At 42.1% G+C, this 22,453-nt stretch overlaps 1 protein-coding gene across 6 annotated transcripts in view; it reads right to left on the bottom strand.

The window, feature by feature from the left end:
• SKIP (Shal K[+] channel interacting protein) overlaps window positions 1–22,278 on the bottom strand; it is a gene marked incomplete at its 3' end in the record, with an annotated part of 162,297 nt that extends 140,019 nt beyond the window's left edge. For 5 of the 6 annotated variants that reach the window (NM_001275899.1, NM_001260305.1, NM_001043277.3 and 2 more), the window contains exons 1-3: window positions 21,657–22,273; window positions 13,885–13,934; window positions 6,686–6,741 (exon numbers count right to left, since the gene is read on the bottom strand). Of the gene's footprint in view, window positions 1–6,685; window positions 6,742–13,884; window positions 13,935–21,656 lie in introns of all 6 variants that reach the window. The other variant, NM_001260304.2, reaches the window with a different exon arrangement.
• Window positions 22,279–22,453: the final 175 nt, after the last annotated feature.

Here is a 22,453-nt window from a genome sequence, read left to right as displayed (position 1 = left end):
GCCTCGGTTTTAAATTCACATAAATGCACACAAAAACATTCCATCAACAGAGAGCCTAATAGGCTTCATTTCACCTTTTCAGCATTTGCCAAATGCAATTAAATCAAGAAGGGGCTATGGCATTCCTCCCATAGTCTGTCGTATTCTGCAAAAACCGCCCAGACAACTCAAAATCACTTGCCAATCAAAGTCAGGCGTATATTTGTGGGATCCATATCAGACGATTTGCATGCACTTGACCACAAAATTAATTAACTAAAATATGCCGAGCGGTGTGGGCACGGGTGACAAGTGCATCGCAAATTTAAAAGCCAATATTCTCCAACCCCGAATCGGTTTGGGCCAACAAAGCGATCAAAAGCCGAGAAATAAGAGTGGCCAACCCACTTGGTCAGCAACAACTGCGCAAAATGTCACTTGGCCGGCAATTCACAGATGCAGTGCGTTTCAAAAATATATAGCTATTTACTAAAGAATATTTTATTTTTGAATGACTTGGAATTTGTGAAAACAATGGGTAATTCCTAATTTATATATTTTTTTATTGAAAAAATAATAATATAAATATTATTATATATTATGTTATTGAACCGCACTGTACACGATAGTGTCACAACTGTGCGACTGAGAAGGCGCTAGTTATTGCGCATAGCTCGAAATGTTCATGTCCTGATGCCACAATTAACTAAAAGCGCGCATCAAATTACAAACAAACGAACGAAGGAAGGACAACTAGCCGGCAACAGCAACTACAAGAACAAGGATAACTAGAACGGCAGCAGAAGCAATAAGGAGCGACAAGGACATGAAACGGAAGCAACAACTGCTGTTGCTTCAATACATGTGTTAGTGCTCGTTTCTGTGTGTGTGTGAGTGGGGGGATATTATTGTTATTTCAGTTGAAACTCGAATTGCTTGTAGATTTGTTGGCAACAGCTGTGCATTTGCCAAGCAATTTCTGTCCGCTCCTTGGACTCCGCACATCTGCAATTTATGTATCCTTTGGCTTACAAGGATAGAGAATGTCTGCTGGACGGTCAAGTGTAGGATATATGTGTAGTTAGTTGGTGGTATTGGTAGCCAAACCCCATCCCCCCCCCTCCCACCGTCAAGAACAACCCTACCAATTGCAATCTGCATTGTCTTCGGGCCAGGCCACAACCAACGCCCCTCATTGTAAGCTACTTAAGATTTTGCACAGATTACTGCCTCATATATGCACGCCGAAGTTGGAGAGCGCAAATTGAGTGTGAGTTTTCCATAGATAATCTTTACAAGCAATTTAAAGCTGGACAAGTGCTAATATAACAACAAAAGCGGGAGAGATAGTGGCTTAGTTGGTTAGCAGGTAAATGTACAGGTAAAGGTAGAGAAGCGCTGCTGGCCCTATCACGTGCGATCAACTAATTAAAGCAACAAAACCCCGTCTAAACAGGAAGCCTTCCATTAGCCACCAAAGAACAAAAGCCACTGGCATTCATCGGGCTAAAAATGAGGCAAGACCTGGAAAAAGTTGCACTTGACTGATTACCTTTGCCTCCAATACCACTCCTTACCCTTGCCTACTGCAACATTAATGAGCAGGAAGCATTTTCCTCGGCACAACATACCGAGATTCAATTATGAATGAGTTTCAAATTACAGTTATGGGTCAAAGCTGTCGGTCTAAGTAAAAGCACGAAATGGCCATTTGAAACGGGTTCTTTTTTCCAAAAAGTTTCACATCAATAATTTCGACGCAAATATACTTTAAAGGTGCCCGGAATATCAATTACTTACTCAAGCAAAACCAAATTTAATTCATTTCTAAACAATGTATTTTAAGTTAAACGAATCAGGTACCAAATACTATTTATTAAATTAATCAAAGCACCGTGAAATATTTACGAAATTACTTTATTAAGTTCGAGTTTGGCCCGTCCATAAATTACGGATATAATTATTAGACGACGATAGGCTCTCTCAACTTTCTAACCATTTTCGAGCCCAAGCTTTGAAAGTCAACCTTAGTGGACCCCGGAGAAAATGAGACCAACCTCATCGCATTTCAAGGCAGCCGAATAGGGCGTGGACTCCAAATGGGAAAAATGCACCGAAAGTCGGAAAAGCAAATCTCCACCCAGCCGTAGGTGACTCCACTCAAGTTGGCTGAACTAAACCAAGCTGAAATGACTCACTACTGAACAAGGCAGTTGGGGTGTTGAGAAGCTGAGTAGCTGAAGTGCTGAGAAATCCGAAATCCGAAGGTTGGCTGCCTGGCATGCGTAGATAAATTGAGTTGAATGGAGCGCTACTGATTGGACTTACGGATCCAGGAAGGCAGCAGTTGCCACTGCCACCGCCGTTGTCTCTTTCGGATTTTCAATTATGGTTAATCATGCAAATGTTTGTCGCCTGTGAAAATGTTTTACATAATGCAAAGTGAAATGCTGCATGGCCATTCAAGCTATTCAAGCCATTCAGGTGAGTTTCAAGCTGAGCAGAGCATTATAGTCCAATGCATACATGAATAATTGTCTTTTTGTGTGTCCATCTTACAGCTGCTGCTCCGACTGTATCCCTTGGATACGGATACATATGGGATATGAAGAGTTGATGCTGCTGCTGCTGCTGCTGCTGCTCAGGTAAGCCGAGCAATTTTTGCTGCCTGATTTCACAACTCCGACACCAGAGTGTCAGGTTGTGGCACATTCCCCTAGCCCAAGAGCCCACTCTCTGCGTTCTGGCCTTTGCTTCGTTTTGGGATTAGGAAACAACCCCGAAACGTGTCACATTATGCCAGCAGATGGAGATAGGAGGCATGTCCTGTCCCTCCAGTCTCCGATTTTGGTTTTGGGATTAAAGGCGGTAGTGTGCGTCCATTGCCAAGGCATGTATCTTCATTGAGCCAATGCGAAATACCTGCTTAGGTAACTGGGCATCGAAAGTGCAGCAATCGAAGAGGATTTGCAGTGGGAGGAAGCGACACAAAGTAATTAGAAAGTGGTACGGAAAATTATCTTTCTAAATCGCCAGGAAATGAACAGGTTTCTATTGTCTGGACTCTTTGAAATAGGTTGTGCCTTAGTTTTACTACCAATTCTGAAATAGGGTATTTTAAGAAGTGAGCGAATAGTGATGTAAAGGATAGTTACATTTCTAAGTAATATTCGTTTCTAATAGCTCTTTTATACTACCTATTTATTTACAACTGAGGCACTTTAAATAGTTTTTCGCTGCACATGCGAACAAATTCTGATTTCGTGTCCGCTCTAATGTATTAGAGGTAATTTATCAACTTTTAATCAAATGTATTTTCCATTCCTACATGGAGATGCTCCCTTCTGTCCCGCCGCATATAATATATGTTCGTTGCTCATGCCATTACGTGGTGTTACGCAATCGCCACCCCAAAAAATGGGCAGGCAAAAATACCCGCAACCCAACCAGGCACCCCTTACTCTATATAGCTGGGCTGATCCTTTATAGTTTTTACATGCATTCCCATGCGTATTCCATGTGAGTGTGTGCCATTTGGTCATAAATTCAAAAAGCTGGCCCAGCTTAAATTTTGGTTTTTCAATTTTTGAATGCCAGACCTCTGACAACCCTCCATGGGTTCCATGGGTTTGATGGGTGCTCCGCCATTACCCCGTCTCCATCCTTTGCCCTCGACGGACCAGCATCTCGCATAGTTGTGCGTGCAACTGTGAAACGTGTTACAGGACCGGCCAATGTCCTGTATCCCCCCGCCCCCCGCCCTTTGATCCATCCAAAAACCATGAGATTTCATTTAATTAAAGCATTTAGGTAGGGGTTTTTCGTTTTCCAGTCGACGCCATATGTGCGTTGAATATATTAAATATACAAATACAATCCTTTCCTAAAGGACATCCCATCGAACACCTAAACAAATATGTTGGGCGCACCAAAAACAACAACAACAAAAAAAGTAACGATTGCAGCTTAAGAAAGGTTAAACAAAGGTTAAGCTCGGGGTTCGAGAGCAAAGGTTCTCGGTTGGCTTAAGCCTTACGGCCCGAAAGCCAACTCATCAAAGTTATTTAGTTAAAATTAGTGCCTGTCGAGGATGTCTCCCCAATATGCCAAAGCAAACAAGACGACGACACAGCATCATCGAATGGCTCGAGGCCCTCGCAAAGGACACGAAAACGTTTTCGGATCGGGGATTTGCGGGGACAATGTCGTGCCGCTGACAAGTGCGATGACAACGTCAAAGGCTGGCTGCCTCACAGCCCGGCTGGCTGGGACTACTCCACTCCTCGGTTCCCCAATGCCAATGGCTGCTGCATGCCATGCCCGACTAGCTGCGAGGCACCTTTGGGAAAAAAGACGCTCATCTGGAAAATCAACTTCGACTTTCGGGCCACCCAGGCATCCAGCAAGGAGCAAAAGATGCTGCTGCAACAGCAAAGGCAAAAGCAACAGCAGCGGCATCAACGAACCGCAAATCATAAAATAAACTCTTTAATTACGCCTCACGACTTGCCGGGGCAGACACGCAACAAGCCCAAGCCACAGCCAAATGGAAAATTATGCAAAATGCAACAGCAGCAGCAGCAGCAACAGAAATTGCAGCACAGCAGCTTTGCAACTTTGCCACAGCAGCAACAGCAGCAGCAGCAGTGGGAGCCACTTCCGAAAATCTGAAGAAAATTATAAAATCTTTGGCACGACAATGTTGACGACGACAAAACTGCAAATTACCAAATTATAAGCCAACAGCAAAAAAAAACAAACTGCCAAACAATGAAGGGTAGAACTTTAGGGAAGCTAGACTTAAGGATATCTCCACTTCCTTGAAAATATTGATAGTTTTTAGAACTAAGCTGTATAAAGAATAAAAAGCAAGCTTAAATTATATTCTTTAAAAGTTAATCAATCATCTGTTTGAAAGGGTATTCAAAGAAACCCACATGGGATCCTCCCAAAAATCCATTTGGCTGCCGATGATGCGGCAGAGTGTTTTGGAAAATGCCAAGGAGGAAGTGAGAATACCAAAAAATGCACTCGAACTCGCACACACTCAGCATGGCATCCAAAAAAGAGGGGGGGGGTTGGTGTCACCCGGGGGGAATGGACAGGAGGGACTGCCGCCCCCTGCTGTAAGGCGATTTTAAACAACCTGTACCTACCCATAAACTCGTACCCAGGAAAACTCCCCCACCCGAGCTTGGCACCCACTCGATTATCACCGAAAAACGATTGACCTCACGAATTCGTAATTAATTTTCACAAAAGTTTTCCATTCGAAGACAAACTTCAAACAAAAGGCTCCAGCATCTCGTTGCTCTCACTCTGTGTGTGTGTGTGTGTGTGTGTTTGCTCGAATCTGAATCTGTGTGTGGATTGGTTCACTTTGGGTTCAGTTTTTGGGATTGCTTTTGTGGGGTAACCCCACCCACTTTTTCCTGCGGCTGCCACAATGTTTAAACATTTGAGCGCACACATCTCTGTGGGGGGCAGGGTATATGCTGTTGTTGCCCTACTCATCTCTACCCGCTCTCCCCTCCTCTTCTTCTTTATTTATTTATTTTTTTTTTGGATACCGATCCCCCTCAATCAGTTCCACCTCCGCCTCTGGCCCCTCCTCTTTCACCTGGTCGCCAGTTGCTTAGCTCGCCAGTGGTGTGTGTGTCGCTTAAGTGCTGAAACAATGTTCCAAGTTGTAAGTGCAACAAGGGAACAGCGATCGAAGCCAAAAACCCAAACTCCAAACAACGAACTCAACTAAGCTGAGCTGAACTGAACTGAAACCCGGAGTGCACCAAAAATAAAGCGTGTAAAAATGAGCAACTTTTTCAAGTGAGAAGCAACTATGTGGCATGCAGCGGCTAGAGTTGCACGCTCCCAACTCGGGCGACAACGTCGACAATGACTAGCAGATTTGGTCGGGAGTACAGGAGGAGAAAATCAGTAGTACATTTTAAAGAAAATTTAACTGAAACTCAAATGAACTATTAACTGGGATAACCTCTTAAACGAAAACATTTCATAAATGATGTTCGCATATTCAAAATGTTAATTCATTAGTAATGTATGAATGACAATATTTTTCAAGTGCAACGACTAGGTGGAACATTTTGCGCGCAAACTCGCCAAGATACAAAAATTTCACCCAGACTGTCTCTCCACATTTTGCCCCCACTCTCGCCACCCCACCCACGCTTTCCCCTTTCCCATCCCACTCTCACTTTGCGCCATGAATGTGTGCACAATTTTCAAACTGGCAGCGTAAAGTGCACAAATTGCAATTGTAGCTGGGGCGCGGGAATCAGGACAAGACTGTGACTGGGCGACAAAGGGGGCGTGGGAGAGGGGCGCGCCAAATGGGAAGGGGTTCAGCGGTATTGGGGGCGCCAGGCAAGGATAGTGGGGAGCCAAGTGTGTGGAGTGTGTGGAGGCGTCGTCGATTGTAGGCTCATGCCAGACATGGTGGGCTCTTCAGCAGAAGGCAACTACAGCGGCTGAAATAGGTACTCTCGCCAAGTACAGTGAACACTTGACGTCGAGGCCACAAGACATTAATTACAACGCTTAAGAAAAGAACCAACAAAAAACGTTAAATTAAATGAAAAAAAAAAGGGAACAAGCAGATGCTAACCTATTTAACCAAGAACTCATTAAAGCAGTCCAGAAAAGAAGCATATAAATTAAATTCAGTTTTTAGATTTTACAAACTTACCTCTTATGTTCTAAATGACAGGTTCTTTTGTGCGCTAGTGTCTGTTTTGAATTCAACTGAAATGAAAAGAGGTGTATGTTTGGAAAGTTAGAGTATTTATTGAAATAGAATCCTTAGCTTAGAATTAATAAAGAGTTTAGTGCAATAGATTAATATTCAAAGAGTATCCTAAGTTCCCCTTCATTTGGACCACATTTTTCTCTCGTGTTTGAGTTAGTTTTCGTGCTGACCAAATGCAAAGTGCAGGTCCAAGGCAGCCTGACCATGTACATTGACACTTTGATATGATTGCCAGTGGAGTAGAGTGGAGTTACGTGCAAGGAGGGAGTAGAAAATCTGGAGGGAGGTACATGATTAAGTATGGCTGGGATAGAGGTGGAAAGCGGAGAAGTTGGCAGACTGTCGGCCAGAGGAATCTTGTGGTTAGTTTGACCAGCAAAAGTTTCATTTTGGGCCATCTTCTTCGCAACACAGTTTACAACTTCTGGTCAGCTCGTCGTGTTCAAGCATGAAATGACGTTGCACAAAAATCGCTCGACAAGGTGAGCAGCGCTTTAAGGGGCAACAACTTAAAAGTGGAGCAAAGAGCAAAATACGCAAAAATGACAAAGTTGATGAGGTGTGTGTTCATTCTGGGCGTTGGAAAATTAATTTTCGGCTGGGATGACATTCTCTCAACTCATTGTCAGCTGCCCCCCTTTTTTTGTCCCTGTATCCTGGATGCTCTTGTCCGCTCACTTGACTGCCTTTGTTGTGTGACTTGTAACTTTAGTTGTGTTGTCTGGGGCACTCACAATTTCGCTCTAAAGTTTAATTTCAACGCTTGACTTGGAAAGTTTTTTGCCAGCCCAACCAGCCAGACAAAGTGACGGGACACAGGGAGGAATAAGCGTATAGTTTGGATTAAAAATAAGTAGACACTATAGCAAACCAAAACCGAATCCCATATTTGGCTTTGTAAAAATGATCTGTAAATGTTTTTGAATTTATGAATGATTTAATATAGAAGACTACAGTTTGCGGCATGCAAGTTTTGAAATTAATAAATAATTTCGAAGAAATGTTTCTCCCCGTGCAGAGTCAGAGTTTGAGGCTTCAGCAAAAGTCGAGCGCGAACGCGAACTCTAGCTTGAAAACTCCTTCTGGCCAAGTCGACACAAATTGCTGCAAAGTTTTTTGGCATTCAAGTGTTTTAATGTCTCACGAGTTGTTACAGAGTCGCAGAGCAGACTCCGTTCCTCTATTCCGTACTCCACACATGAATTAATCAAAGAGCAGCTGCAGTTTGTGTGGCATTAAGTATCCGACTGGGATGCACGGGTTGGGAAGCTAGTGACTCTGTCGGCTGTGGGCACAGGTGGGTTAAGACCGCAAGGCGGTGGCGCCGCTAGACAAATTCAACTTAATCAATTTAAAGTGCTCACCGCAAAGTCAACAGTTCAAACTAACCGCAAGGCAGGAGTGGGGTACCCAATAGGTTTGAAAGGCAAGGCAAATACCCCCGATCTCCACACTTACTTTTGGCCCACTGTTATTAGGCAAATTGTCGCCGCATACATAGATACACCACACCCACACACACACTCACATTCTCACAGCAGGTTGCCGTTGACCAACAAGTGACCAAGGTTCAGTGTTTTACCCCCCATTGTCCTGTGTCCGAGTATCCCTTACACACTTTTTTCCTGCTCCTTTCGTTGCCTTGCGTTCCTTGCCCTTTGTTTACCAACGTGTATTTGTGTTTACTCTGCTGTCAACATTGGAAAATTATGAAAATTAATATGAAAATTGTTGCTATTTACGGCTAGTTTACCCCCGAAGTGTGTGCGTGCCGTGGCTGGCTCTTCTTGGGTTTCAAGTGCGGCAATTGTTGGTTTTAGATTTAATTACTTGAGTCAACTTGAGCCCTAATTTGATTGAGTATTATGTGACATTGAGCCCTCTCTCTGCGAGTGGTTTCAATTAACTCAGGCTCACACGCATGGAAAGGGTTGGGGTTTGCTTTTTGTTTTGCTAGTCAAAACAATGAGTCCCAAAGTAGCCTGCGGATGCGAATCGATTGAGAACCCCACTAAGAGGCTGGAAAAAAAACGCACACACTCGACATTTGCATCTTTGACAGCTCTATTGTTGATCCTGCTGCATTTGCATCCTGCCACGCACATACTAAAAAAAGGCAATAAAAAACCAAGGGGGAACTGCATTGATTGCACTCTGCAGGATAAAGGACTAACGCAGGACCCCTTGAAGGCAGTCAAATATGTAAATGGCTTGTAAGTGCGGAAAACCTTTGATGAAACTCGACAGGCACAAGCAAACCTTTAATTAAATACTTTGTAACTAAATGACACAGGCTTAAACAACTTCAAAATGTATATGCAGTTAATCTTTCTATTTTTCTCAACCGTATTTCACGGCAAGTAAGCAAAGCCAAGCCAACTTTCATCGCAATTTCCTAGCAAATTATTATAAAATTTCTTCAGCTATTACAAAGCGAAGAAAATCCAAATAAATCCCTTGACAGCATTTCAAAGCAATAAAGTCATAATTCCCAGCTCAAAAATTGTACAACACGCACGAATTGGCAGTGGAGCTCAATAAATTCGTTATATTTTCAAAGCCACTTAGGATTAATTTTTATTGTTCAACCCGAAACTAATCCCATGTCAATTGTCAACGCTGGCGCCCAAGACACTTAAATGCAGATTATGCATGTCAAATGGAAGCCCACACTTCAAAATCAATTAGCAGAAGCTTTTTTCTGAAAAATCGAGAAAAAAAAGCCGTAGAGCAAACATGTGGGCCAGAACTGAAGAGTTGCCATTAAATGCCCGATTGTAATGACAATTGACGGCTGCAATAAAAAACCGAATTGCCTCGTCAAATGCTCAACCAGCTGGACTAAAAGGCCGGACTTAGATTAGATGAGCTTCCCCGCCACCACCATCTCCACCATCATCGTATTTACTGTCATAATTTATATGCATTTATGAGACGGAGGCGGAGTGGTTTTTATGGCAATTTTATTTCCTGTAGGCAAATAAAGCAGCTTGCCATGTGAGAGGCATTCGAAACTTCAACTTCATTATCACGTTATCGCTGCCCCACCGAACTGAAATGCCCCTGGCTGCATTATCGTGATTGCTGTAGTAAATGTTTTTTATTTATTATTATTTACAAATGCATTAAACACAATGTTTAATTGCATCATAAAAAAAGCGGCGGTCTGTCTGGCCCAATATAAAAACCCAATGTCCCCTCTATATCTATTGCCACCCCCACTCCCATTTTCGATGGCAATTGAACCTTACTGTAAACAGTGATTGCCCGCTAAGTGCGACAAAGTGGCTAATAGATTTTGATTGGATAAATTAGGAAAACCGATCATAGGATCATTCGTGATATACAGAATTTCACTTTCCTTCAATAAAAGTTTTAATATTTGATTTTTTGATCATTTAGTTTTTTTTCCAAATCCAATTATGCGTATGCCCACTGTACCTGCATTCTAGGTGCTCCGTTTGTGTGTGCTCGCTGTCTGTTTGTATTTGTCCCTGATTGTTTGCATAGTGCAATGCTTATCGCAAATGCTTTTCCTATATGCGTGTGATATTTTTATGAGTTCTTTCGACCCCGTTGCTTTCCCTGCATTTTCCCCTTCTACATTTTCGATGTTCGATTTCAGTTGCTTCTGCCGCTGTTGTTGTATGTAGCTATGTGTTTGCTGTTCACAGTTTTCCGTTTCTATTTACACAATTGACCCTTTCACACCCGAAAACTCATTGAACTTCATCAGCAACATCTACGGCAGCAACAACAACAACTAGAAATATTGCTCACGTACAAGAGACCCCCGCCCTGAAAAAAAAAAAACAGAAAGAAAAAAATGGAAACCGATGGTAGTTGGAGTGCAAGTCTTGGGCTCAACTGTAAATAGTCATAAATGTTTTGTTTATGTTTACAATTTAGCTGCTGCTGCTGCTGCTCCTGCCGATGTTGCTTTTGCTTTTGATATTGCTCTCGCTGCTGCGGTTGCACTGTTGCACTGTCGCTGCTGCAGCGTGTTCCTGCCGCAGTTCGTGACTCCTCTAATGTTGTTGACGTGGTTGTTGCAACATGCTTCCCCATTGCTCTCTAGCCGCACGGCCTAAAGATTTCTGAATTGGTAATGGAGCATGTGCAGTTCAGTGAGGTGAGCTGCATTTTATTGCTATCTAAATCGCTGACTCTTAGCCATGTATGTGAAGTCACAACAACGTGGTTTTCCTGGTCGGTCCGTCGTCGCTGTCGCCGGATTTTTATTTGCTTTTAATTTGACTCGAAAACGGGGCTTAAATGTCAAGAGTTGTTCGGCCTGTGTAATCCACATAAGCACACACATTGTTGTGGAGCGCGATCGGTGCTTTTGTTATTAATGTATTCAATTAAGTAACGGACCGACAATTAAACTCATTATGCATATGGTGGGTAAAATGCAATGCAAATAGCCCAAAGCCCCACTAAACACCATTATTATGGCCACGCGAAAATGAGTGTCGACCAAACAAAACAAAAACTCCAATCGAGCCACATTAAAAGCATCATTAAATAAATTATAGACCATCCCAGCAGCAATAATGACATAAAAACGAAAAACCCAATAAATCTAACATGAATTTCGTAATGTAAACAAAGCTTTATCCGTTTGTTATGTTAGTTGTTTTTTTATTTAATGCTTAAATGCTTGTAAATGTTGAAAAAAGAGGATAGCAGTTAAGCCTAATGAAAGTCATAAATAATAAACAATTTTAGAGGTTAAACTAATGAAGCCCAGAGCTAAATGGCAAGTTTTGCCTAGTGTGGTAACTAATGTTTTTTTTTTGTTTTTTTTTTGCTTTACATGCTAATGTTTATATTGACCCATCATCCAAAATTGTAGTAATCTTTAAATATTTTAGTTATTTTTTCCCACCCCCCGCTTCTCATTTAATTATCAATTAGCTGCACCACATCCACTCGCAGTGAGGTACAAGCTTATAAATATTTTAATTAATTTACATTGTCATGCATTTTTTGGCCAATTCTTTCGCCAGGTGTCAGTCAGTCAGCCAGTCACTCAGGTTGAGTTCAGTGTGGTATTATTTATGCAAACTATTCGCGTTTGAAATGCCTGCGCGAGAGAAGCGTGAATTTATTTATAATTTATATGGCAATTAAAAACTAATATTGTCGACTCCCACGCTCTCTGCAATTCAATTGCAAATTTATGCAAATTTTTAATTTCAGCCCGATGAGCGGGCGGCTTTGACAAATGTAGTTTGTAGTTTTTCGGATTTCGGCGTTTTTATTGCATTTTTGATGACAACTCGATGGGAATAAATTAAATAATTAAGTTAATTCAACGTACGGCTGGCGGGCCAGCAATGTGATTTTAATTATTTAATTTCAAACCCGGCATAACTTATGCTAAAATCCTATTTTATTTCGAATCGAATTCGCCTTGCTCCGCTCACGTCGCCTGACTCATCAGCATCGATGATTAATGATTTTTAAAATGCCGCTCATGATTTAGATAAAGCAAACTGAACCATTTAGTCCGCTTTGTTGTCTCTTCTTTGTTTCTATTTCGGTTTGCATAATTAATGTCGTGCGCATTTGTTACAAGTTTTGGTTATTTGTCTTGCTCTCAGATTAATTTGCCCCACCATCGTGTTCTTTCCGATTGGCTGGAACCGAGTCGAAAGGGGCTTAAAGTCGCCTTCAGTCTGTCGATGGGCTTAACAACTTCTTGACTGCCAATAGATGAAGTTTGAGCAGCGATAATGACATTAAGCCCGCTCGGGATTATCGAGGAAACTGTATTACAGCAATATACGTACAAAACTTTGGATAGTACTTTAGAAACATACATTTGTTTGAAGTGTATGTTTCTGTTTCATTGATTGAAAGGTGTGAAAACGAAATCATTCAACTGAAACAGTCATTTGAAATATGTTACCCTTCCGCGAAGGCCGTGTCATAAATGGATATATGGTCCCGCGTGGGTGCGACTTCTATGGACTTCTTCTCGGAGTGTGAAGCTACTCCGGGTTCCTAATTAATATAAACAGTTTGTGAACTAACACCAAACACATACCGATAGAAGCACCCCTTTGGTGTTTGGCATTTCCTGTAATTTGTCCGCAGCGCGGAAATTGCCGGCTTGGGTTTTTTTTTCTTCTTTTCGGGCCTTGTTGCATATTAATTTAAATATAATTATGATAATTTTTATTGTCAAGTCCGCCGCTCTGGTGAGTAGTGATGGCTCTTGCCACATGCTTCGCCTTGACTTACCCAAATGCCCTGGGCAAACAAGCAACCCTTTTCTACCATCAAAAAGGATTAGTTATTGAGTTATTTTCACAACTAAAGTAACGACAGGCAACCGGGCTGTGAAGGCGAACGAACCGAAAAACTTCAAGCCAACCGACCAACTGACGCGGTTCAACAACATCTTGTGCCTGACATTTGTGCGTCAAATTAAGTGAACTCTTCTTTTTTGTTATTATTTTTTTTTTTTTTTTTTTTTAGAGGAGGATCTGCAGCCGGAGGAGGAGCACATGGTCAAGTCGAGCTTCCTGCCAGCCAGTCTCGATCACTGAGTGACTGTGACTGTTGTTGTCTTCGGCCTGTCCCCTGCATTGCGTAAACTATAATTAATAAGAAAACATGTTATGGTTATGGCTGCCACTGCCACTGCCGCTGCCGCTGTTGCTTCGTTTTTCTTTGTGTGTGCCCCAACTGAAAATTGTTTCTTGTGCCCCGAGCCCGAGGCATGAGGCCACAATTCACCCAGACACAGGGCATAAAAGCGGTGGTTCTGGTTCTCCGGCTTCTTCGTCGGATTGTCGGGTTTGAGATACCCAGACGGCTTGAGATACCGAGCGCAGCGTTTTCGGCCTGCACAACATATGTTATGCATTTTTTAGTTGTCTTTGGCATTCAAAAAATTATGTAGCATTTAATTAGCGCATAATTGCGGCAGCAGAGGCATCTTTCGGGGCACAGGCCTCATCAATTTCAATCCGAACGGCGTGATGAAAAATCTTCATCTGAGTAATCCGCCCGGCAAACAAATTTCCCAAAGCAAAATATGCACTCAACACTTATTGAACGACGCTTTAAATACGTATTATACTATATGCTTAAAATTAGTGCAAAGATTTAGGAATGCTACTTACAATTTGTCAAGTACAAAAATATAGTTCATCAATATTTTGGTCTTCGAAACCTAAAAGAAAAATAGAAATACAAATAAGAATTAATATTTATTGCGCAAAACTCAAAGACAAACTTCTGAAAAGGGGACTTATAAACATGAATATAATAACAATCCGCAGCCCTTTGCTAAATCCGCTTGCTACTTAAAGGCACACCCTTGCCGAACCGCCAAAAAATACAGAAAAATTATAAAAAAAAGAGGACTGTCGCTTGTCAAAATGTCTGCAACTCGGTGAATTCAACTCATTCTACTGCCGCCTTCTATGGACGCGTCATTGTCTAAGGATGCAATTGCCGAGGACGACGACGCACAAGTTCAAAAGCAGTCAACAGTTCCTGTTCGCAGGGCCTGTTTGAAACTCCGACGACGTCGTCGTCTGCCTCTGCCTCTGTTACTGCCACTGCCACATCGTCATCATTACATCATCATCGTGCTTATCCTTGGCGAATTTCATGCCTTGTCGTTTCGTTGCAGTAGTTCCTTGTGGCTTGGCAAATACTCAACAAACCATGAAAGTAAATAAATGTTTTGCAACGTTGCAGAAATAAAATGCAATTTAAGTCACACAAAAATGGCTAACAAAGGCACGGAGAAAAAAAATTTGTTAACACTTTTGGGTATCGATACTTCAAAATTATAATCATAATTGAGTACATGTTGAAATATATTTAATTTTAATTTTACACGTATTTGAAACTCTGCATTCTGAGCAAGTTCCTACAACTACTGCTGATATTTTCATTGACAATATTATTTTTCGCCGTGCTGCAATGGTAACGTATCTGGAACGTTGCAGTTCGCCGTGGAGCCTGGAAAACTCCAGCAGGTCCTGGGCTGCATTCGAGGTTCGTCCTCTTCCATTTTGATTTGTTTATTTCGTTTCGTTCGGCTTTTATTTTGTATTATTCGTGCTGCTACTGCTGCTGCTCCTTTTGCCGTGGCAGTTAAAGTAAGCGGCAAAAGCGTTCCGGGGGCTTCGAACTTTTGCATTTTATTTGTGTTTTTCTTTTATTTCATTTCGAGTTTTCTTTTTTTTTCTGTGAGTTTTGTTTTTACTCGTTTTGGCACAAAGAAAAGTGAAATGTTTTTGGGCGGTTGGGTTTCGCTTTGGATTTTAGAAGTTCACGGGTGAGAGTCGGCAGCATCGTTGCAATTGCATTTCCACAGACATTTAATAGCAAAAAAGAAATAAATAAAAAATGAAAAAAAGTGGAAAACGCTTTAAAATAATTACATGCGAGAATCTCCCCCGCAGAACAAACAATGCGTGGAGTAATCGCACAAAAGTCGAAAATGAATCACCAACTGGCATCATTCACTGTCGAAAAAAAGTCGATTTGGGCAAGAGATCAGAAAAAATAACCGAGCGCCGAAACGAATTAATGGATCAACGATCTTATCAAGTGAGTGGAGCGCAACCAATTGAGCAGAGTGTTTTTGGACTAAGCCTCTTACGGTGGGCACTCGATAACAGGTATCTGGGTTCAAGCAGGTACTAGACTTTCTAGCTATACAAATTAATTTGAAATGCACTTTTTAAACCATGTTAAACCATAAGAATGCTTCAAAAACACGACTTGATCAGAATTTCCAAGTACTATAATCAGTATAAACTTGATTTATTGTTTAGACACATCTAAGCAAATTCCAATCAAATCTAGTGGTGGAGTGTCATCGAAAGTCAGCGATAATAAAAAACCCTGCAGAAACTGATGCATTTGTGCTCCACATGACTATTTCCCTCTTCAATCAGCCGTATCCATTACACATCCGCCCCAAGCTGTGAATGATTTAAGTGATTCGGTGCGCCTATTGTATTATGTTCACCCCCTCACTTCGCTCCCTCATCATCACTGTGAAATGCAGAAGAACTGCAATAAAACGAAATAAAAACAAAACAAAAAACAAGAACCAAAACAAAAACTGATGAAAAAACAACAGAAAAACATGAAGAAAAAGTGCAGCGGCAAATGCCAGACGAAACGGAACAATAATTAAAGCAATGGCAAAAACAACAACAACTCGGAACACAAAATAAACAAAAACATCAACAGCAGCAAAAGCAGCAGCAACAACAACAACAACAACAACAACAACAACAGGAAGAGCAACAAGAGCTGCGGATGAAGAAGCAAAAATGCAGCAAAGCTCTCTTTTTGAATGAGATGATGCGGGTTCCATCCTTATATACACAGGATATATGGCATGACATGGAATGGGTTCAGGCATTCCTAAGGGGTTGCAAGATGCAGCCCAAGGTCTATCCTTCATAAAACGATGTCGTCGTCATCATCGTCCTTGTATCTCATAGATACACAAAGTATATTGGTTTTCTAGATGGCATAGTTTTTCTTCCGGTATTTCAGTTCAAGATCTTTCAATTTACAATTAAATGCTAAAATAATACTTCATATGTATTAAGCCCAACTACAATAATATCTTTCAGATATTCAATTTGAAGAGATATCCATCCAGTAATACCATGGGTATCTCCAAGTCCGAAACATCTGCCATATCTTCCATTCGTGATTTTGTTTGCTGCTTGTTGTTTGGTTGTCATTGATGCCCCCGCCGCTGTTGATTTGTTGTTGTTTTTCTCTGATGAGCCTGCAGAGCAGCGCCAAGGCAAAAATCAGTGCAAAAGGCGACGTCGCTGGGTGTCGTTTGCAGACAACTTGAAAAACATGAAAACGCGAAGCGCTCCTCCGTCGCATGCCCCTCGCGCTTCCCTTCCTTCTATTGACAGTCACGTCAGTTGAGCTGCTGGGAACACACACGCAGCCACAGTGGCGGCCAAGATAATAGCACACATAACGATAAGGAAAATGTGGAATTCAAATTTGTAAAAAAGTACTTTTAAGGCCTTAAACTTCCACAAATACAGTTGAACATGCTAGTCATGACTTTAAGTTGCCCTAACTGCAACTTTAGTGCTATTATCTTGCCCGCGTCTGCAAATATGATGGGTCTCGGCGGGCAGGGGAAGACACCCAGAGATTTCCCAGACAAGCAGGTGGCAAAGGCTTCAGGCCAGCCGAGAATCATGAGGCCAACATCATGAGCCAGCTTCGGTAATTGCTGTCCGGGCCAAATGCAAATGCTGTTGCTGTTGCTGCTGCTTGCGTGTCTAGATTCTCGATTCTAGATTTCCGTCTTGGATGCTGCACTGCTGCAGCATATCACATAGTTGCCCCCCATCCCTGCTGGCCTCGAATTATGTTGTTCTTCACGGGAATTGGTTTGGCCTTCTGACAGCCCACCTCCACCTCTGTCCGCCCTGAAAAAACCCCTCCAATCTGCCGCCAGCCTGTGGATGCAATATGATTTCAATTAGTACCATTCGTTAGTGAGCGAGTGTGGCACTCAGAACTGATTATTGCAGAGACTTATAAATTGCTGTTTGGTTGCAAACTTCAAGAAGAATTATGTTTGCCTTTATTACTAGATCGACGCAATTATGCAAAATGTTTGTCTTAACTCAAAGATCCTGTAAATTTCTCTTATATTCAACAGTTTTCAGTAAAACATTTTAGGTATTAAGCTTTCTAGGCATAAAGTAATCCAATAAAATCAAACGTTTTATAGATCCTGAACAAACATTACATCGAAACCTATCCATTTCTTTTTTTTTTTCGTTACCTTACCGCAGCGGAAGGCGAATTATTGCTTTAAACAAATTTATTTATAACCCAAATTAAATAACTCAGAGCAATGGACTTGACTCCGGTTGCCACTAAATTCGCTAGTCGAATGCAATTTGCAGATTTACTAACCCCCAGGAGCAGAATGAGCAGGAGCCGCAGATGGAGCCACAGATGGAGATGGAGTCCGAGGAGCCGGACTTGCTGCAGTTTGGAGAAAATTGCAATTGCAATTACCAAGGCGGAGAAAGAGGGAGAGCGAACAGTGGGATAGAGAGAGAGAGAAAGAGAAGGAGGGAGCAGCGCCATGCCACGGGTAAAACAACTAAACAACGCCGAGCGACGACAGTTTGACTTGCAATTTTAGCTGCACCAGCAGACCCCAGCAGCGAAATCAGCGAAACCGTGGTCGCCGCATCATCCCCATCATCATCCGCGCCGTCATCATCATCATCGTCATCAAAGGAATCATCATTAGCGGCATCATCATTAACCAGTAAGTGAGGCAAAGTGGAGCTCACTCACGACTAGGCAATATCCTTTGCTTAAAAAGCGATTTAAACACAAAACTTAGAAATTACAAAGTGAAATACAATTGTATTTATACAAATAGTATTTAACAATAACATGTCCATCTTCTTTTTATAAATTGTAAAAATCTAAAAACTCCTTTATTTCGCTTAAAGCTTGAGCAAATAAAAGTTGTTCCTTTTGACCATTACATTTTGATGGTCAAACGCAGTATATCCGCATAATCCACGAGGATCTCGGGTACGAAAACCGCGCGCGCCTCGACCATATCCATTACAGCCAGAATAACAGGAGGCTCTGGAGCAGGAGCAGGCGGACTGGGATTGGAAATGGGATTGGGAATGGCAACGGGAATGGGAATGGGGCAATGTGGAGCAGGGCAGAGCACTAAGGGCCGAGGACAGCGAGTAGTTGTTGGCCTGCGGCTGCCCGTCCTGGCCAAGTTTGCGAGAAAATCGATTTTAGCGCTGCCTGCGCTCGCACGGGCGGCCTTTTGGATGCGAGTGTCCAGGTTTCAGGTCCAGATCCAGATCCAGCTCCACTGCGAGTGCGATTTCGAGTACGTTGCCCAGTCACAGTGCCATTCGTATTCCCCAGCCTTCAGTCCGCCAGTCGACAGTCCCACTCCCATTTTCATTCCCAGTAGGGGAGTTGCACTCCTGTTTGTCCACAGCAAGAAATACCAAGGGTTATACCTTTAAAAAGTTCGTTCTATGACTTTAAGAACTTAAACGTATAAAAGGATTTAAATTTAATTCCACATTTAAACTATCAAAAAAAAAAAAAGGAATAGCTTTTTTAAAGATAATTTTATAAATTTCATCCACTTTTCCGTTTAAGATTTATTTTGTTTCCCATTCTTGTTTTACAACTCAACTATTAAGATACACATATAGGCCTATCAGTACCATAAATCCACTTTATATCTGTGATTATCTTTATGGGGATGCACCTTTTTTTTGGCTCAGTGTCCGTTCTGTTTGTTTGTTTGTCGCTTTTAATGCTGAACGGAGTTGGCGAAGGCGACTCTTGACTGATTTTTATGCTTTTGGCCCAATTGCCCCGCAGTAGCCGCTCCGTTCGGAGAGCGGACTCCGATGGGCACTGGGCACTGGGCAATGGGCATCGACCGGTTCTCACTGCTCGGTCCTCGGTCCTCGGCCGGGATTACACCTTCCTGCCCTGCGAGGCGAGGTGCCCCCTCAATGCCACCCATTAGCGGCCCTTTGTTTGACTTGCAGTTGCAATATAAGGTCATTCCTCTGCTCTTGTTCTTGCCGGTGTTTTTGTTGCAGTTGCACGCTTTTCGTTTCGTTTGATGGCTGCGCACGCGGCCTTTTGTTAGTTTTCCCCAACCAATTTCATTTTTTCTTTTTTTTTTCCTTTCCATTATTATTATGCTTTTTTCGTACTCTTAAAGGGAACAACATCGGCGAAATCGCAGTCTAATCACTTCATTAGCCCGAGTCTCCCACCGCTTTTGGCCATGTTAACACGTTGTTCGCCTGCAAGTTGCACGAACTTGCTGGCAAAGTGCGAAAAAAAATGGATTTTAATTGAAAAAGTGTGGGAAGTGTAAACATCGATGCGACTTTTGCTTTCTTTGGATTGTTTAAGTGGTGCCCCGGATTTAATGTAAAACAACTAGAATGTATTTCAAAAGTATGAAAAATTCCATGAATTTTCTACAATTTTTGCAATCATAATTGTATAAATTTCAAGCAAATTTTTAATGGCTCTTAATAATAGTGCAAAATCATCGAGACAACTATGCTTTTATGTAAATTTTGTTTTGACCAATTACTCGGAGTATAAGTGCACATTTTGTAGATGTACAATTAAGTGTTGTTTGCCCACAACTAAATGCTTAAATGGAGACCATTAAAGTGGCTTTTAGAGCATCAAAACTCCAGTCGGAAATATCGCAAAAGTTGAATCGCAACTAATTTACTAACCCACACTATATTTGCCTAAAGTTTTCTCACAATTGTAAAGGTGAAATAGCATCAGCTGTGAGTCTGTGGAGCTGTGAAGAGTGCTCCTCTCGCTTATCGCATAATTGGTAGCAATGTTGGCTGCCACTTTTTGCTGCGGCTTCTGTGGCAGCAGGAACCATGGAAGCAGGCGATTCTTTCTCGGCTCTCCACCTCGCCACCGTATCCGTCGCATTCCGGAGATGCCGGCAAAACACTTGTCAGCGACTTAAATGGCGCGCAGCTGTGCGGCATTAGCTGGGGAGAGCTGGTAAGGCTGGGCAGCCAAGATCTGGGAGTTGAGAGGAGACCAGCGAGACCAGGGAGACCAGTGGACACACCTCTTAAGGAGGTGTTGCGACCGCTGCTCCAGGAAGTGGGCATCTGGAGGGGGAAGGCGTAGGGAGCACGGCACTGCAAGTCCAGTGGCGACATTTGATGTGATTATTGAGTTATGCCCACGGGGGCAGGTGCCAGGCATATTTCGCTTAATTTTCTGATGAAGTTATTCACCGAGATATGGAACGCAGCGAAAATGTACACGTATTATAAGCACAGATAAGCTACCCAAACAAGCAGGCACAAAAAAAATAAGAGACAAGGTAAAAGAAGGTGTGGTTGTGTGATTTTAAATGACAATCCTCTTCGGTGTCTAAAGTCGGCAGTTTAGGGTTTTATTTGGACACGGCCACGACAGGTGTTTAAAAAACATTTCAAGTCTCAAAATGTTGAAAGCACACAAGTAATCAATGTTTTTTTAATTGACGTTTAATTATTGCTCGAGACAGAAATTAATTGAGTTCGATAAATCATTATGTCGAACTTTCAATATGTCTTTGAATATTTCATATTATGTGATTCTGCATAATTTTCAATTAAAGAATTTATATCAGTGGGTTAAATGCGTGTTGTAATTTTGCACAAGAACTTTCAATTCGAAAGAAGATACGCACTTTTTAAGTGAAATATGTGACTTTATGAGTCATTCTATCTCAAAAAGGAAGTTTTCAAGACATTAAGGAAGTGTTTATACAATTTAAACCAAATGAGTGAAAAATGGACAATTGTATAACAAAATGCAGAGAGGAAGTGTTGCATAAATAATTAACATTTGTCAGGAAATCTGTGGGCAGCAACAACAAAAAGCCGGCCAAGAGTCAGAATTAGAGGGAAATAAGAGGGAGACAGAGATGAAACGAAAACAGCAGGCACTACTAAATCACCGACAACAACAACAACAGCAACCCCGGAGGATGAGGATAGAGTGGAAATGGGAAGGGAATAAAAACATAAAAAAAAGCGGCACAGATTGCCGAGAACAAGAACTAAACACAGGCACACACACAGTTTGAGCACTCCAGCTGTGTAGTTGTTGTTGTTGCTGTTTTTTCGCCGCTCCTTTCTGCCCTGCAATCAATAAAACGGATTAGGAATATCCTTTAAATGCGGCGCTTGGTGGAGGCTGCACACACACACTATCGCACTCACGAAATCTCCCTCACACACACAAAAGCACACACAGGCACACATGGCTGCAAATCTTTTACAATAACACATATAGGAGGAATAGAAGTAGCGGCACTTACTTTTCGTTTTCGTGTTTCTCCGTTCGTAGAGGAAATTAGGAGATGGCAATTGAAGGTGGAAGAAAGGAGGATGGCAAGGAGGAGATGAAAACAAAACCGAAAAACGTACACTCAAACACGCACGCACACGAAGACACGCAGGGCGCAATGATTTACCGTTACGCGACGCGAAAATGCTCACAGGAATGGCTACCAATTTACTCCAATTTTGATTTTGTCACTTGCATCACAAACATTCACATTCGACCCCAACGACCTTGCTGTTCCTCCTACGCGCAACTAAAGTGCTATGCTACAAATGCAATTTAAATGCTTGCTAAATAACTGGGTTTTTTTTTTCGTAGAGGAACACACACGACGTTTCAAATTAACAAATTGCTGCCGGTTGTGTCTGCGTTATCACGATTCCTTGATGGCATGGCTGATGGTAATTGGTTATTGGCCAGCCTGTTTGCTTATTAAACGGCTCGTTTGGCCACCGTTTTCGTTTCGCTCAATTCTCAATCACAACACACTTGCTTCAGTTTTACCGGCTTTTTCAGTTTCAATTTCACGCGAATAGACCGCTCGAGCTGGTTTTCAAAACGACCGGATCTCGAACATTTCGACGACTGACCGCGCGGCGATAAATGCGTTCGTATATATTCGTATATGTTGCTTGCTCCATCTGGCATTTTTAGCATCACAGCCGAGCTCGCGAACGGTCACTCTCTTGGTTCGATGCAACCGATTTAGTTCGAGTTCGAAGGGTTTCGAACTTACGTTTCTTATATTAAAAGAAGTGCACAAAAATTCAA

The sequence above is a fragment of the Drosophila melanogaster genome, chromosome 3R (assembly GCF_000001215.4).
Source record: "Drosophila melanogaster chromosome 3R".
NCBI lineage: Eukaryota > Metazoa > Arthropoda > Insecta > Diptera > Drosophilidae > Drosophila > Drosophila melanogaster.
Note: the sequence above shows the minus strand (reverse complement) of the source record. Positions and strands in the feature narration are given on the sequence as shown.